The following is a 16,348-nucleotide window of genomic DNA, read 5'->3' as shown; positions in this document are numbered from 1 at the left end:
CTATGTTATATTGCTTTAAAATAACTGTATCATTCATAATAGGTACCTTAAAAATAATAATATAAATATTTGGCATTATAGAAAAGAAAATGTAATACTTTATTTTTGATAACCAATGATGGAAATGAACACTTAATTTAAATCAATGTGTACCCAATGATTTGATATTAACTAATATAGTACTGGTTTCATAAAATGTCAATGCGTGTAGTTTCTAGGATAAAATAAAATAAACTAAAAAAATATCAATCAAATTTAAATCGTAGAAAATGAATGGTGCTCACCCCTTACAATGATGAATCTTTATCTGTAGCACAGGATGCCCTTAAAACTAAATAATATTTTAATAATGTAAGTATTCAACTACATTAAATACAGATTTGCTTAAAAGGAAAAAAACAAATATTGGTATATAATATAATATCTTAAAATAACAATACTTATTTTATTTTTAACATGTATTTAATACATATGTAAGAAATTTAAAAACTAAAACTAAATTAAGTGTATACATAATAATAATACAACTGATATTATTGCAATAATAATAGTTTTAAATAGACGGAGTGTCATACAACAGTCAAATTTGTATTTACTCACATTTGATCAAATTGAGGTTTTAAATAATTTAAAATATATATATATATAATAAGACCCCAATTAAACAAAAATGAGATTATTAGTTTCATAAAAATAACAGTTACTAGATTTTGGAAATAGTAAAATTTAATACTAATCGGGCTGAAGGTTACTATTAAAAACATATCCTAATGGTCTAAATTGAAAATATTTTAAATAAAAAATAAATTGCATCTTATTCTGTGAACTCAACGTCAAAGAGATTCTTTCAAATATTTTCTTTTCTTCAATTGTGTCTTCGTTTCTACCAAATAAAATGCTCCGGATCCTAGTAAAGCAAAGACACTTGCAATATCCACGCCAAATGTTCAACCAAAGAAGTTTTTGTCATGGCCAGGCATCCCACCAAAACGTTTGTCAAACAAAGCAAATATTAAAACTGATATTGCGGCACATACATCTATAATAAAATATAAATTTGTTTGTATAGTAACAAAATATGAATATTTATAACAATATAATATAAACATTGAATATACCACCAGATACAATCAATGTAACTCCCAATGTTTGAGTTCTTTGATTAAAACATTTCTTTTTTAGGTATACAACATAGAAAAATCATTGATGAACCAACAGCTGATGCTAAGGTTCCTAGGAATTTAATTGTGAACAAGATCTGAGTTGCCACTATGAAAGCTACAAAAACACAAATTTCAGAATTTAAAATGTTGAGAAACTGTACAATATTAATTTAATTATGAGGTAACAAAAATCCTTTGATTTCATCACATCTCCTGGTGAATGGGTCAAAAACTCAGTGGCATCCAACAAAAAATCTTCGTTCTGTCGTGTAATAAGGATCAGGTAGTGAGCGAAAACAATGAGTCCACAATCAAAATCTTTCTAATTTTGCAACTAAATTAAAGTTTAAAAATATGACAAAATGAAACATTAAAAAACTAGATTAAAAAAAATAAATACCTATGATTCTTTCATTCCTGCTATCTAACTGGCCGGAAAAAATGAAATGAACACTAACGCTAATGCCAAAACGTTCAAGCCAAGAGCTGCGTTACCAGCCAAACAAAGTTTTTTTTCATTCTACAAAAACAAATATTTTTCTATGTCAAGACTATATAAATAAAAATGAATAACTACGTAAAGGTATTTTGTGACAATATTATCAATTAAAAATTACTGAATTAGGTATTCAATGCATACTTATGATTATAATTTATAAGTATAAAGTAGGTAAAATTATAATTATTATCAAACATAATATATTTAAAATAGCTACAAATATTTTAAGAGCTTTATCATTTAGATTAAAAATTCTATTCAACATTTGTTTTTAATTCTATATTTCAATTAATGTTTTATTAGTATTAATACAAACACATTGTGATAAATTTAATTAATTAGTTTACCACCAGTTAACAGTTAGCCATCAGTTAGTCACCTATAATTAATTTTTAAATTATTAGTTATTGGTTATTACTCATTAAAACTATATTTTTATTGTTGGAAATAATAATTATTAGGTATTGTATTATTGTATCTATATTTATTTTAATTAATTTTTTAATTCTTAATGGGTAATTAATTTTAATATAATAAAACACAATTAATTTAATTTATTTTTTTGAAATAAATTGTATAAAATAAAATCATAAATTTTGTAGGTACATAGATAACATAACACTGCACACAATTTAAATAATAACATACCTTTATGAATTTATCGAGTGAAATGTCGTTGATGTTGATGCACATGAACAGTGTCCGAGGAGAGATTGGATGACGGATGACTGGTGACTAAAAAATCTATTAATAATTAGTACACTTATAGACTGCACACTGAAATAATTTGCTAGTCCGAGGAGAACTATATTTGAAATATATTAAGTACAAATGATTTAAATCATTTTCTAACTTTTTTTATGAACTTATAAATTATAATATTATACAATTATATTTTGAATTATTGATTATTACTAGAACATCGAAAACACAAGATATTAGTGAGATAAGTGGCGGGCGTCAACTATACCTGAGAGGCTGGGAGATTATTTTCTTTGAAGGGTCAACTACACCAGTACCGTTGTAATTTTCAAAATACCTACACACCTATCTTATATCTAAATTATTTTATAATACAACACGGGCTTTCGCCCAATTTACAATAATACAATTTAGTAGAATAAATAGATTTTAATAATTATATAGAAATTTAAAAATTATTTAAATTATATATTATATATCTCATATCTTATAACTATATCTATATTACCTATCTTATTATTAAGAAACTGTTTTATTAAATATACCTAAGTATTATTAACAAATAATAATATTATAATACACATCTTACCTAATTTATATGTTCATATATAAATTATAAACACAACATGAAATATTATTCAATAGATCTAAATTAAAATAATAAATTAATTATACAACAATAATAATTTATAAATTCATTAACAAACGTCAAATAATAAAATGAATTTGTTACCTCCGCACATTTTAAAATTTAAAACCAAGGTGTATTGATAAGGTGTCGTCACTCTGGACCCCTATACACTATACACTCTTGATTGAAAATATTACCACAGTTCTATAATCACTAGAGCGCGCTTCCTGTCCTATGAAGGCCTGTGTATTCATACTGTTAAATGCAAAATGTCTTAAAAATTAAGAATTAAAATGCTATTTCTTTTTAAATTGAAATTAGTCTTTACAAAAACATTGAATAATAAAAAGTTTTTTTTTAATCGAGTTGGCATAATAAATTGGAGCAATGATATTATCCTTGGAATTCAATTTTCAGAAAATGTACGAAAAGACAAATCATTTAGTTTTTTTTTTTTGCAAGGGACAATATATTATTATTATGATATATTTTGGCCTGATTAAATGAAGATGTCTAGATTCGCATATTATGTCTCGAATTATTCCAACTATACATATAGTAGGTATAATATAATTATTTGCTCCCGGGTAGAAAGAGCTTAAGTCAATTTTTCACAAAATTTTTTTTTCCGCAGATTTAAAGCTTGATTTTATACATTTGGGATAAGTCGGTAACGAATATTACTCATATCATTGAAGAAATAAATAGGGTATATCTAAACATAACCGTTTCTACGTTGGTAAAAAAAGGCGTATGATGACTTATGCCTGGACCAAAAGACTTGAGTCAAAATAAATGAAATCAAAAGGGCATAACGACAGTTATCTCGTTAAATATTCATAGCAACAAGAATTTTAATGGTTACATGCATTAAAAATGTATAATATATTATATATAATATAAAAATACCTTAGATATGTATGGATATAATGAACTTACAAGTAGGTAGGAATTTTCAAAACTTTCAAACGGCTGACTTGAAAAGTTGATTAAATTGACATAAGCCCTTTCTACCTGCAGGGACCACTGTATTATAATTATAGAAGTCGATATAAACAATGTACGCATACTAGATTTAATAGTACGAAACACTAAACACTTACACGTTACACGATTCTTTTCGAATTCGATATTTTGGACACAGTCGTGCATTGGCACTGGTCTGGCACGGGTTTGGCCGGCCGAGACGTGCAACTTTGCTCGATGGATATATTTTAAGGGTCGCCTAATTACACTTTGACGTCGTACAATGTCAGCCGGTTTCATTGTGGAAAAACAATCAAGAAAAGTTAAATTAGCGTGACATTCATAATGTTTCGTTTCAATATAAGTATAGGTATAGGTACCTACGCGTAACATAAGCGTGCGCACGGGGTAGTCATGGTAGGCACTTGACTGCTCTGCGAACTCCCCCCGCCCCCTCTCAATATTCAATATTATTATTATGATAATTGATAGTCAATCATAAATTAATATTTTACCACGGTAAATGTAGTTAAACGAGGTTTCTCCATCCAAATTAGTTTTTGTACTTAACTTAGGCGTGAATATGAATATTATATATACGTAATATGTGTGTGTTGATGTATTCATGTATGACTACCCTGCCAGAAATTCTGCGCACGCTTGTGCTACGTAATAATAATATCAAACCTATACTGTACCTACTGAATAGTAAAAAAAATGCTGGTTTGTTTATTTTAAATATATTTGGATTGAGCTAATTGAATATGGACACGTCATGAGCGATTCCAGTACGTAATATATTATTATAGTACAGCTGCGAGTAACGTACAAATTAAAAGAGAATGATACAATAACTTTATGTTTTAGTTATATTCATAGGCGTGCGCAGACATTTGTGGCAGGGTGGGCCAAGTCAATAAAAACTAAGAAACCTGAACTCTGATGGAAGAAATAATTAAAATGTTACATACTTTAATTTGCTTACTCATAATCACCCACTATTTAAGGCACAAATCATTTAAATTATGATAAAAAACAGAAACATATTTTTTAAAAATTAAATAAGAAATATTTTAATTGTCAACAGTTTTAAATTTTAAATAAATACAATTTTGCAATCTGTGATGGTAATATGTTATCAATTTTATTTTTAAAGATATTTAATTAATTATAAATTATTATCATTGAGTATCAATTTTTCACCTACCTATATTTAATGTTTTATGATTTAAAAAATCAAAAATCGTGATGTTTACGGCCCACCTGGCCCCCCCTGTGCGCACGCTTATGGTTATATATGGTTATATGTAGCCTCATTGGAGTATGCAGCGGCTAATAAAATGTGTGCACTCCACGAAAATATATACATTTCCCCAGTTAATTATCATATTACCATTGCGTTCGCCACAAAGACCTAATTTTACGAAGTCGTGTTTATCGAAAAGGATATGATTTTAATATTATTTGATTTCCATAGTAATTAGACCGTGAACATCGATCGCACACCTACGTACATTTCGTTATTTTAATTTTTATAAAAACTGTTATTTTAGACATTGTTCATATTATTATTATGCAGTCCTCTAAAATAAGCGTCTGCCCCCAGCCAGCAACCTTATACCATGCATACATAGTGCGCACGTCTTTATTATGGTTATAATAACGGTTTATAAATATAAAACAAAAATGAGGTCTTGTTGGCCGAATGCTTTAAAATGTTTAATTTAGGATTCGTTCAACCCATAATATATGTGTATAATAGTAATATCATGAATATTACAATAAGATAATGAATACATAATAATATTGTTGCATGTGCCGTAGGTATAAAGACAGAGCCGTATTTACAATTGTCTCGCCATGGGTCAACAATATTCCCCCCCCCCCCCAAAAAAAAAAATAATAATAATAATTAATCCGTTTTTTAATCGTTTGGTTAGGTATAGTTATTTATTTATGAAAATGTTGTTAAAAATACAGACCACGATGATGCATTATTTTAATTACTGTCAAAATATATAACAACATAAAATTGTACACTAAAAGAAAGGAACAAATGCACTTTACCAATATGCATGGCCCTCACGAATTTAAAAATTTTGGAAGTTATAGCCATCCAAAGTGTGTGATTTTACGTTTATGCGCATGCCGTGCAACGCTACTTGACTGCAACACGCAGCACCACAAAAAAATTTTTTAAGGTTTTTAACAAAAAAATCAAAAATATGCCTCGATTTGTTGTGTAAAAACACCTTGGGCAGGCCTCGGAATTAAACAAGGTTGTTAAAAAGCACATAATGTACTGCGCTCGGACAAAATAATCGAAAATATCCCCCGCTTTGCTGTGTAAAACCACCTTAGGTAGCCCTCAGCTGAATTAAACAATGTTGTTAAAAAGCCATACCTGTAACATAAGTATATTATAGTTGCTCCCTTCGCCTGCCGGCTCCGGTCGCCAAACACGAGTTCCTCCGCGCAGCAATAAAGTAGTTTTGCGCGTATGCGTACCTATAAACGTAAAATCGCTAACTTTTGATGGCTATAACTTAGGTATAGCCAAGTATAGGTACTCAAGAAAATTCTTACCAAAAAAAAAAATGTATTTATATGATAAACACCGGCGCGGCGGCGCCCCCTAAATGTGTCAAAAATTGGCCGCCCGGGGCAAATATCCCCTTTGCCCTCTTTAAATACAGCCCTGTATATAGAGTACTCAAAAAAGGCCTAAAGTGATTTAATAATATATTAATATTACAATAAGCAAGGTGGAACATATTTTGTTTCTATCAGGTTTCAGTTTTCACAGGTTTATTAATTTAATGCTCACATTCACGTATAATAACAGCTACATATTTGTATCATTACTATTCACTCCTCTATATATGGATTATGGGTTACCAAATTTTATCACTATATATATAAAAAAAACCTAAATTGTATGTTTCATAAATATTTTAAACCTTTAATTGCTGATTTATCAACTTCTTTATAATACAATAATAATATCTTTATATATATATAATTCTACGGTGACACGTCAAAATATCCCCGACAAAATATCCCGCGTTATTATTAATTATTTATTTAAATTAACATTTAATGAATACAAAAAATGAATTAAGACATTTTTAAAAATATATTAAAATGGTATGTTTTCCGTAAAAAATGATTACACTTATTATTATAATATAAGTTACATGAAGATAATAATACATTTATATAATACAAACAATTAATTAAAACATTTTTAAAAATATATGAAAATGGTATGTTTTCCGTCAAAAATTATTATACTTTTACTTATTATAATAATAAGTTATGTGCTATTGATTTTAAATATTTATTGTTATTAGTTTCCTCATATCCTCGTAACCGCTCGTCCAAATTTTTATATTTTCGTCTTTTTTTTTTGTTGAGGTGCACCAGCTGTTTGCTGCTCCATTTTGGCCTCCTGCAGACCTTGTTCTCGCTTTAACATATTTATGAACTTCCACACTGTTACATGGTTAGCTGCCAGTGCAGAATTAAACGCTCTGTGCCATCTTTCTACTGAGTTATTTGTCCTGGGAGAGCCTTCCATTACAGCATCAAACATATTCCATATTTTAATTGGAAAAGTAGGGCTCTTCGCCTACCACCACGTGTTGGTCTCCCAATCCACGTGTCTTCAAAATAATCAACAACTGTTCGTAATTCTTCTTCATTAGTTGTTCAGTAGTTGGAGTTGATTAGTTCTTCAAATTCAAAAATAACGTTATCAACGGGTACAAAAGCAAGAGCCGATAATTTTTTTATTTCGTGGGAAAATATTGCGTCTGTAGAATAGGTACCTATTCTTTAATCCACACGATTGCAATTTTCGCCATAAGCACTGGGTAAAATGAAAAAAAACATCCATGTATTTTAACATCAGTGTATAATTCTTTAAATGATTTTATAAATGCTTGTTCGAAATCTATCACAATAGCCTTTGGTTGTAATTTTGGTTTGAGTATATTAATTTGATTTAGTACTTCGGAATAACTATTTTCGTTTTTACTACACATTAATATACTTATATATAAGTGGATATACAGTGCAGTCAATATTACAGTGAATAATATACAGTTGATTAAATATATTGGGTACAGATTTAAACGTTCCATCTGCGAACCATATTTCGAGGTCATTCAGCGTATATTTAAATTTTCATTTGTTGTGAATATCAATATTCTGTTATCAATATCCCAATTTTCATTATTTTTACTGTCATATAGCAAAAAAGGTAAATTACTTAGGGTTATTGTGTATTCGCTAGGTATTATTAAAGAATCAACAGTCACAAGGTTGGGCGGAGGTACATTATTTCGATTTCGAGAACGTTGAATTGTTCGACTAAGCGCGACAGTTGAAGGTAACCTGGCTGCAATTGGCATAGATGACTGAGAAAATGCCTCGCTTATAATATTTCTTGTTGTCTGATTAGAATCACTAGCTTTTTTTATTCGTTCTATTACCTTCTTTGATTCTAATCCGGCTGCATCTGGAGCGTGTTCATGATCTCTTCTCTTACCAAGAAATTCCCCTACGAAAAAATGTTGACAATATATGACAATATACCTAATATTATTATATCCAGGCCTATTGAGAATAATCGTACGAGCAGTATTCGTTTTACAATTGTCATAAATTGTATATTACTTAAAAATCTGATAAAACCGTAACATATATTTACACGTAGTTTAAGAAGGATTTTTGTTGATTATACATATAATATTATAAGATCAATGGTATCGACAGTTCTTATATTTTATTATTATATATTTATTATAATATAATATATTATTATATCCACGTCCTAAAATGTAATCATAAATCAACAAACCTGATTCGTCGTCTGTGGTTGTGTAACATCTTGTCAAACATTTTAGATTCTGAGCGGAGCAAGGAAGCTATTGTTTTTACAATGGTGTTTATTTTTTTTATTTTTCTTTTTCTTTTTCTTTTTATATCCTGTATACAAAATATCTTCCAGAAGGAGTATTTCGATTTCAACATATAATACCTTATCTTTTAGCAAATTGAATCAAGATGGTACTTTAAATAGGTCATTTTTCGATTTCCTCGACAGTTATTTAATGCCACGGGAAAAACCACCGGAAAATTTCGAAAAAACGCTAAAAATGGGATTTTAATTTCTAACGCTTTGTTTATCAACATAGAAACGAATAAAAACTTATAATATTTTAATATTAATTCAACTTACATGATAAAATAAATAATAACAAAATATAAAATATCTAGACTGACAAACCGTCTCCGCTCAGAATCGTTTTTCTTATACAATGATATTATATCATTGAAATTTGAATTCAAGTCTAATACAACCAATATACAATTACCCACTTGTAATCTACTGTACAGCAGAGCGACATCCACTTACCTGCTTTTTTTTTCTTTTATACTCAGTGCAACGCCAAATTATTTTTTCTTCACTCTTTCGGTGTATACTGAATAAATATCCTTCAAATATTAGTAAATTATTGCCTTTTATGGGCTTTTAACAAATTCTAGAATTTTTTAATTAAATAAAAAGTGTTACTTAAAAAATTTAATTTAAGACTGTTAAATGCTCACGACAAGCACTGTAGGTAATGATATAAAATGACACTATAATACCATTATCAAAATAACGAATATTACTAGATTAGATAAAGTGCGATTATTACTTCTAATCGCAACAGCTATTATATTATATTTTGTCGGGGATATTTTTACGCGGGATATTTTGTCATGGAATATTTTGTCGGGGATATTTTGGTTTAGGGATATTTTGTCGGGGATATTTTGACCGGGATATTTTGTCGTGGAACCATAATTCTACTGTACGTGTCTTTGTAAGCGAACTCATTCTAAACGGCTGGACCGATTTTGATGAAGTTTTTTGTATGCGTTTGGGTAACGCCCCGGATTGTTTGGATTCATAAATCACCCCCCTAGGTCCAACCAGCGGATATGCTCAAACGGAGATTTATAAATTTACGGTGGACATTTTTGTTTATAAATGGTTGCCATGGGTTTTAAAACTATTATAATAATAATTATTATTGGTTGCCGTGAAATCAGTGTATTCATTCAATGCATTTAATTTTTTTGTACGCTATATTTTGATATTATGTGTATCGCAATTACGTAAATATTGAGCGTATTATACTCACATTTAAGTTACATACATACAATAATGCCACGTCTTCGTGGACGAGGAGGAAATATTGGTTGACAGACTCGGCGTTCACAATTATTCCAGCCGTTTAAGAAGAGTTCAGTGACATAACTTGGTATAACTTTGATACTTCAGACTTAAATTATAAAGTTACATACAAACAGCACGGGGTCCGTGATCTACCGCAGATAGATTGCCTACCTGATAATATACTGCTGCAGTGCTGCGAATCAGAATTATTATTCCAGGCAACAGAAAAGTTAAGATACATTTTGAACACCATACACCGAATATTAAAAACGAATTGAAAAAAGTTTGAGTCATATGGAGTTGGTACATTTAACGAGAAACGAAGTGCACGGGGTCAACTAGTATTTATATATAAACGTAGGTACAGTAAAACTTCCGTTAACGGTCACCTCTATAGGACGGTCACCTCTATGTAACGGTCAATTTTTTTGGTTCCGTCGAGTGTATCCTAGTGTTATTCTACCTCTGTAGGACGGGCACCTCTGAATAGCGGTCATTATTTACAGTCCCTTCGGTGACCGTTATATGGAAGTTCTATACTGCATTATGTAATATACGTACATCATCGGCAGCGGACAATGATTCATGTGGTATGAGGTTATTGTTCTGTGCCGTTTTATCAAACTTCATTAACTCGTACCACTTCTTGGCACTGTATTTAATCTAAAAAACATTATCAAAGTTAGATAACTTAATTATTGGTAATATTATTATAATCGTTTCTTATGAACCAATAATGACATAGATGCTTTTGCAAGATCAAGTAGCCTGCAATGTTTCATACCCCATTAAAACGTTGAAAAACAATGCTTGGCAATGCATTTCACAGTTAGACTTTTGGGCTTAGCCTATATATTATAATAACTGATAACTATAATAACTGATTTAAAAAAACTCACTCAAAAGGTTCTATACAAAAAAATGGCAAAATCACTGGACCAAACAAAACACCAAATTAAATACAATAAAAAACAATATCCAAGTATGGAAAAATCCCGGCTTAAATAGGAAAGATGAAACCATTTTGAATCGTCTTCGAATGGAGCATACTTTTGCAATACACAACCACCTCATGGCTAGAAAAGACCCTCCCATATGCGAAACATGTGGTGTGGAGTTCACGGTCAAACATATACTAATTGATTGTTTCAAGTTCGCAGACGCAAGATCCAAGCATCACATACCACAGCAATTAAGTGAAGCCCTTCAGCCTGATCTCCAATCAAACATAAACATGATCAACTTCCTAAAAGAAATAAAATTATATAACACAATTTAAGCATTAACCAAATGTAAACCATTAAAAAAAAAAAATGTAGTTCAATAACTAATGGCCTAGTAGCCGATGTTTTTATGTTCCAATAAAAAAAAAAAAATAATAATAATATTAATCAACAATTATTAAACATATAATATCACGATATATATGCTCAAAAAGAGGAAAGCTGGAGATGATCAACTTACATTAAAAACTCACGTAAAACAGTTCTTTTATTATTTACTACGTCATTACCAGGGCTAGGATTTATGTGCAACAGCATGTTTTTTTTTGCGACTTCTGATTATTGATTTTGTCAGTAATGTCCACGAATCACCTCATGATGAGATAAATGGTAGTATTTTTACTTTGCATGTTTTTGCATATTTTGGGTAAAATGCATATTATTGCATATATTGAATAAGAATGCGAAAAATGCATGTTTTACAGTATATTTCGCAAAACTTGGTTTTTTTGTCAAGCATAAATTTTTTTTTTACATCTTCAGTCAATACAAAGTCATACTACGATCCAATCACCGATCGATCATCATCGACAATTTAAAAAAATATGTGGACGTAGCATGTAACACACGTAGTTAGACATTTTATTTCTAAATTATTTTATTTTATTTTATTTCTCAATTATATTATATTAAGACAAACAGTAAATCACTGATGTATTTCAATAAATAAATATTCCTTTTGTAACTATATTTTTGTGTTTATCTTATAAAAATTTAAATGCATATTTTTGCATATTTTGGTAAATAAAATGCATATTTTACCATTTTTTATTGCATACAAATCCTAGCCCTGGTCATTACTATATAGAGGTATGCTGTGCGTTTAATTAATGTAATTTGATATATTCTTGTAAAGCGCAAATGAAAATTTGTACTAAATTTGGTATTGGGCATAGCAATAACAAGTACCTATCAACCACCAATAAAAAAAAAAAAACGAAAATCCATGATCAACCAAATTCAAAATCCAAAGTTAGTGTAGAACAATATTATTATTTTATGATTTATTAGGTTAGGTCATTACCTACTATAGAATCTATTTACATCAAGTTTCAAATTAAGCATTAATTGATCATTCATTTTTCTTTATTGGTGCTTCTTCATTTTCCGATACTCAACTTACTCAAAATTTGAAATCTAATGTAAAACAATAAAATTATTATTTAATCTCTATTACATTACTATATAAAGAAAATTTTATTTTGCAATTTTTAGTACTATAGTACTAAAAATTGCAAAAAACATTAAAACATTAATACGCGCTTAAATATATTTAAGCGCGTATTAATGTTTTTATGTGCATATTTGAGCGCAGAAAATAAGTTTTTTTAATGCTATAACTTCCGAGCCCTGGTCATCACGCACGCCGCCACCACGATGAACCCTGAAACAAGTACAATTATCCTCCGTCACTACACCAGTGGCTCAAACGCAGTAAGTAGAGCTGAAATGTTTAAGCTTTAAATATAGTAATACGGTAGTACCTATAAGAAATGCCTGAAATACCTATCTATTATATTTATGTAATAATATATATTATGTTTTTGCGTCTTATTAAGACTAAAGTTCAAAGCTATATATTATATTGAAAATTTTTTTTTGCGTATGGTGCTATTTCTGGGAGTAGGCCTGAAGGCCTAGTTGCCTGTTCAAAGAGCGATGCCGTGCCCTTGGTCGGGATTCAAACCGGCGACGGTGCGCATTAGGAGTGTCCTGTGGAGATACAAACTTCTATTTTTCTAAAAATCACTCTTTTCAACTGCAAATTATTTAGCAGAAAATTTTTCTGAAAATTAGGTATAAATAGGTATCAAAATCAAAATTGGAACGAGTAGTTGTTGAATTATTGAACTTTGTGCAGGTACTAAAAATAATGCATTTACCTTAATGAGTTTAGAAGATATAGGGAAGAGTATGTTGGTTTAAAAATTGTAGTAATTCTCAGTATTTTTTAGTATTTACAGACAAATAATTACGTCTGCACCTTTACATTTTCTTTCGAAAACGGCTTCAAGGATTTCGTCAGAATTTACTACCTATAAATGTTTTTTGATACAAGAATAATCAATCTGTGAATGTCTCAACTTCGAATACGTTCATGTTTTTGAGTTATGGTCAAAATCAAAAGCATAACTCGGACACCTTAAAACCACTATTATTTTTCATTTCTCTCTAGAATACGGCTTCCTTTTCGGAAACAATTTTATAAATAGAAAAAAAAATTGTAATACAGTTAATATAATTTGTACACTAATTAATTACCGAAGCGAATCACGGTATGAATTTGAACGAACAATATTATTTTTTATAAAGATTTTTATAAATTAAATTTTGGACAATGTCACTCAATAATGTATACATTATAATGAACACTAAATTTAATGACCAAATTATAATTTTAAGTTTTAACATTAACAAACAAATAGAAAATTCGTAAAAATGGTAAAGTATAATAAACACTTGATCCAATATTATAATATCTAGCTTATATGTATGTATAAAACCAGGAAACTAATAAGTAATAAGGTCCACCTACTAACCTTAGTATAAATATTTAATAATTGAAATACTGTTTTTTCGAACTTTGAACTATATGTCTAGATAGACCCCTATTTTAAAAAATATCCAGCAAATAATTTACAACATAAATAATAATTATGGTCACGTCGCGTAAAAACAGGAAATGACGAGGCTTTTACAATGCTGACAGCATTTCAAAAAGAGAATAACATAAGTCTCATGCCACACGATACATCAGCTCTAATTCAGGAACATTTGCAAGGAATGGAAGCTAATCTAAAAGAATATTTTCCACCAAATTACAGTAACAAAGCATGGATAAGAAACCCATTTTCAATCAATAATGAAACAACTTTTTCGGACTTAAATGTTGAAAAATAATTTAATAATCTTAAATAATTTTAATTTTAAATAATTGAACTCTCGTGTGACACAGCACTCAAAGACATATATAAGGAACGGCCATTAATAGATTTTTGGTTATCTTGTCGTCAAGAGTACCCAGTTGTAGCAGAATAAGCAATACAATTTCTAATGCCTTTTGTCACGACCTATAAGTGTGAAGCAGGATTTCCAACACTCGTGTTCCTGAAGAATAAATACAGGAATCGGTTGGAAGTCGAACCGGACTTCAGAATAAAATTAACGTCCTTTCCAGCAAACTTGGAGTTCCTGGTTAAAAATAAACAGCTTCATACTTCTTATTGATATATTATAATTATTACATTGTAGTTTCAAAATATAAATTAACGCTTTAATTTTATTATAAAATTCTATGTAGATATTCAAATGTGTTTTAGTTTGCCTTATGATCATTTTAAAATGTACACTTTCAAAAAGGTCATAATTTACTTAAAACTAATAAAATTAATAAAAGCCTACGTGGGGCCCTAAATAATAATCCTACCTTTAAATTTGATAATAGGTCAATTCACTCTAATATCAAAACTAACAACACACTATTGAATCTGCTGAACGAACATATTTTGTTATGTCGTGTAAGACGGAGACAACACATGTGGGTATCACGTCCTCTTAATCTATTTGAATTTTTGCTTTGTAAATAAGGCAATTGTCGTAGAATCATAAACTACATGTTTTTATTTCGTTACCGATCGACGGCGGCGGCAAAAGCAGTGGCGCAAATAGGAAAAATGTTTAGGGGAGGCTCAAGCCCCAACACATTTTTTTTTAAATTATAATTTATAGGTACATACTTTTAAGAATGGTATACTATTATATTTTGAGGGGATAACCCCCCCCCCCCTCCCAAGACCCTATTTGTGCCACTGGCTACAAGTACAGTTCATATTTAAATATTTTTTCAATAAAATAGATAATATCTATTACGCTGTAAGTACCAAATAAATATATAATAAATTAGTAAATAATAATAATAGCTCATTGATCTGACGTGAGCCGTAATTAGTACCTATATTATTTTTATTAATATTTAATAGCTAAAAACATTAATTTAATTTGCGTGGCGTTTATTGGCTGACAATTATAGTGTTCATTAAGGACCATGTTCACCTACGTCCATAGGCGCAAATAGCGTTTGAGATTTAGGGGGGCTAATAGGGCTAATAGGGCCTTACTTTGATAATATTGAATAAGCTTAAAAAACAAAATGTAGGAAATGTTTGGGAGGGATATGGACATTTTTTTTTTGGGGGGGGGGGGGGGTTAGCCCCTATAGCCCCCTCCCCTTATTTGCGCCGATGCCTACGTCCTATTTATTTTCTGTCCAGAGATTAGAGAGTGATATATGAATGCTGTTTATATGTATATATGTTTATATGAAAAATATTGAAATTATAAAACTTTCTATCTTCCATTAAATTTTCCAAACGAGAACAATGACAAATAAAAATGTTGTTTCCATGTATCTACTATTTTAATAGTTGAAGAGACTACAAAATGAATTAAATATGCACTTAAACATATTTTAGATTCTGAGTGAAACGATGAATGTATTGTTTTTACTATGATGTGTGTTTTTTTTTTAATTTTTTAATTTTTTTTTGTGTCTGTCATCACCTTTTAGGACAGTAAAACTGCTTCGATTTTCTTCAACAGTATCTTTTCTGATAGGAAAGTGAATCTAGTTGGTACTTTGGGGGGTCAAAAGTAAAAATTCCCCAGTAGTATTCAAAAGCAACGTGAAAAACAAAAGAAAAATTAAGGAAAAACGGGAATTTTTACGCAAAATCTGTTTTCGAGAAAATTGATTTTGGTTTATGGTGTAACTTTAAAAGGAATGACTGTAGATACATGAAATGTTGACTGAGTGTTTATATTAGCATTTTCTATACACCATAACATTTTCTAAATATTTTGAATTATTTGAAC

Source organism: Acyrthosiphon pisum, chromosome X (assembly GCF_005508785.2).
Source record: "Acyrthosiphon pisum isolate AL4f chromosome X, pea_aphid_22Mar2018_4r6ur, whole genome shotgun sequence".
Lineage (NCBI taxonomy): Eukaryota > Metazoa > Arthropoda > Insecta > Hemiptera > Aphididae > Acyrthosiphon > Acyrthosiphon pisum.
This window is presented reverse-complemented; position numbering follows the sequence as displayed.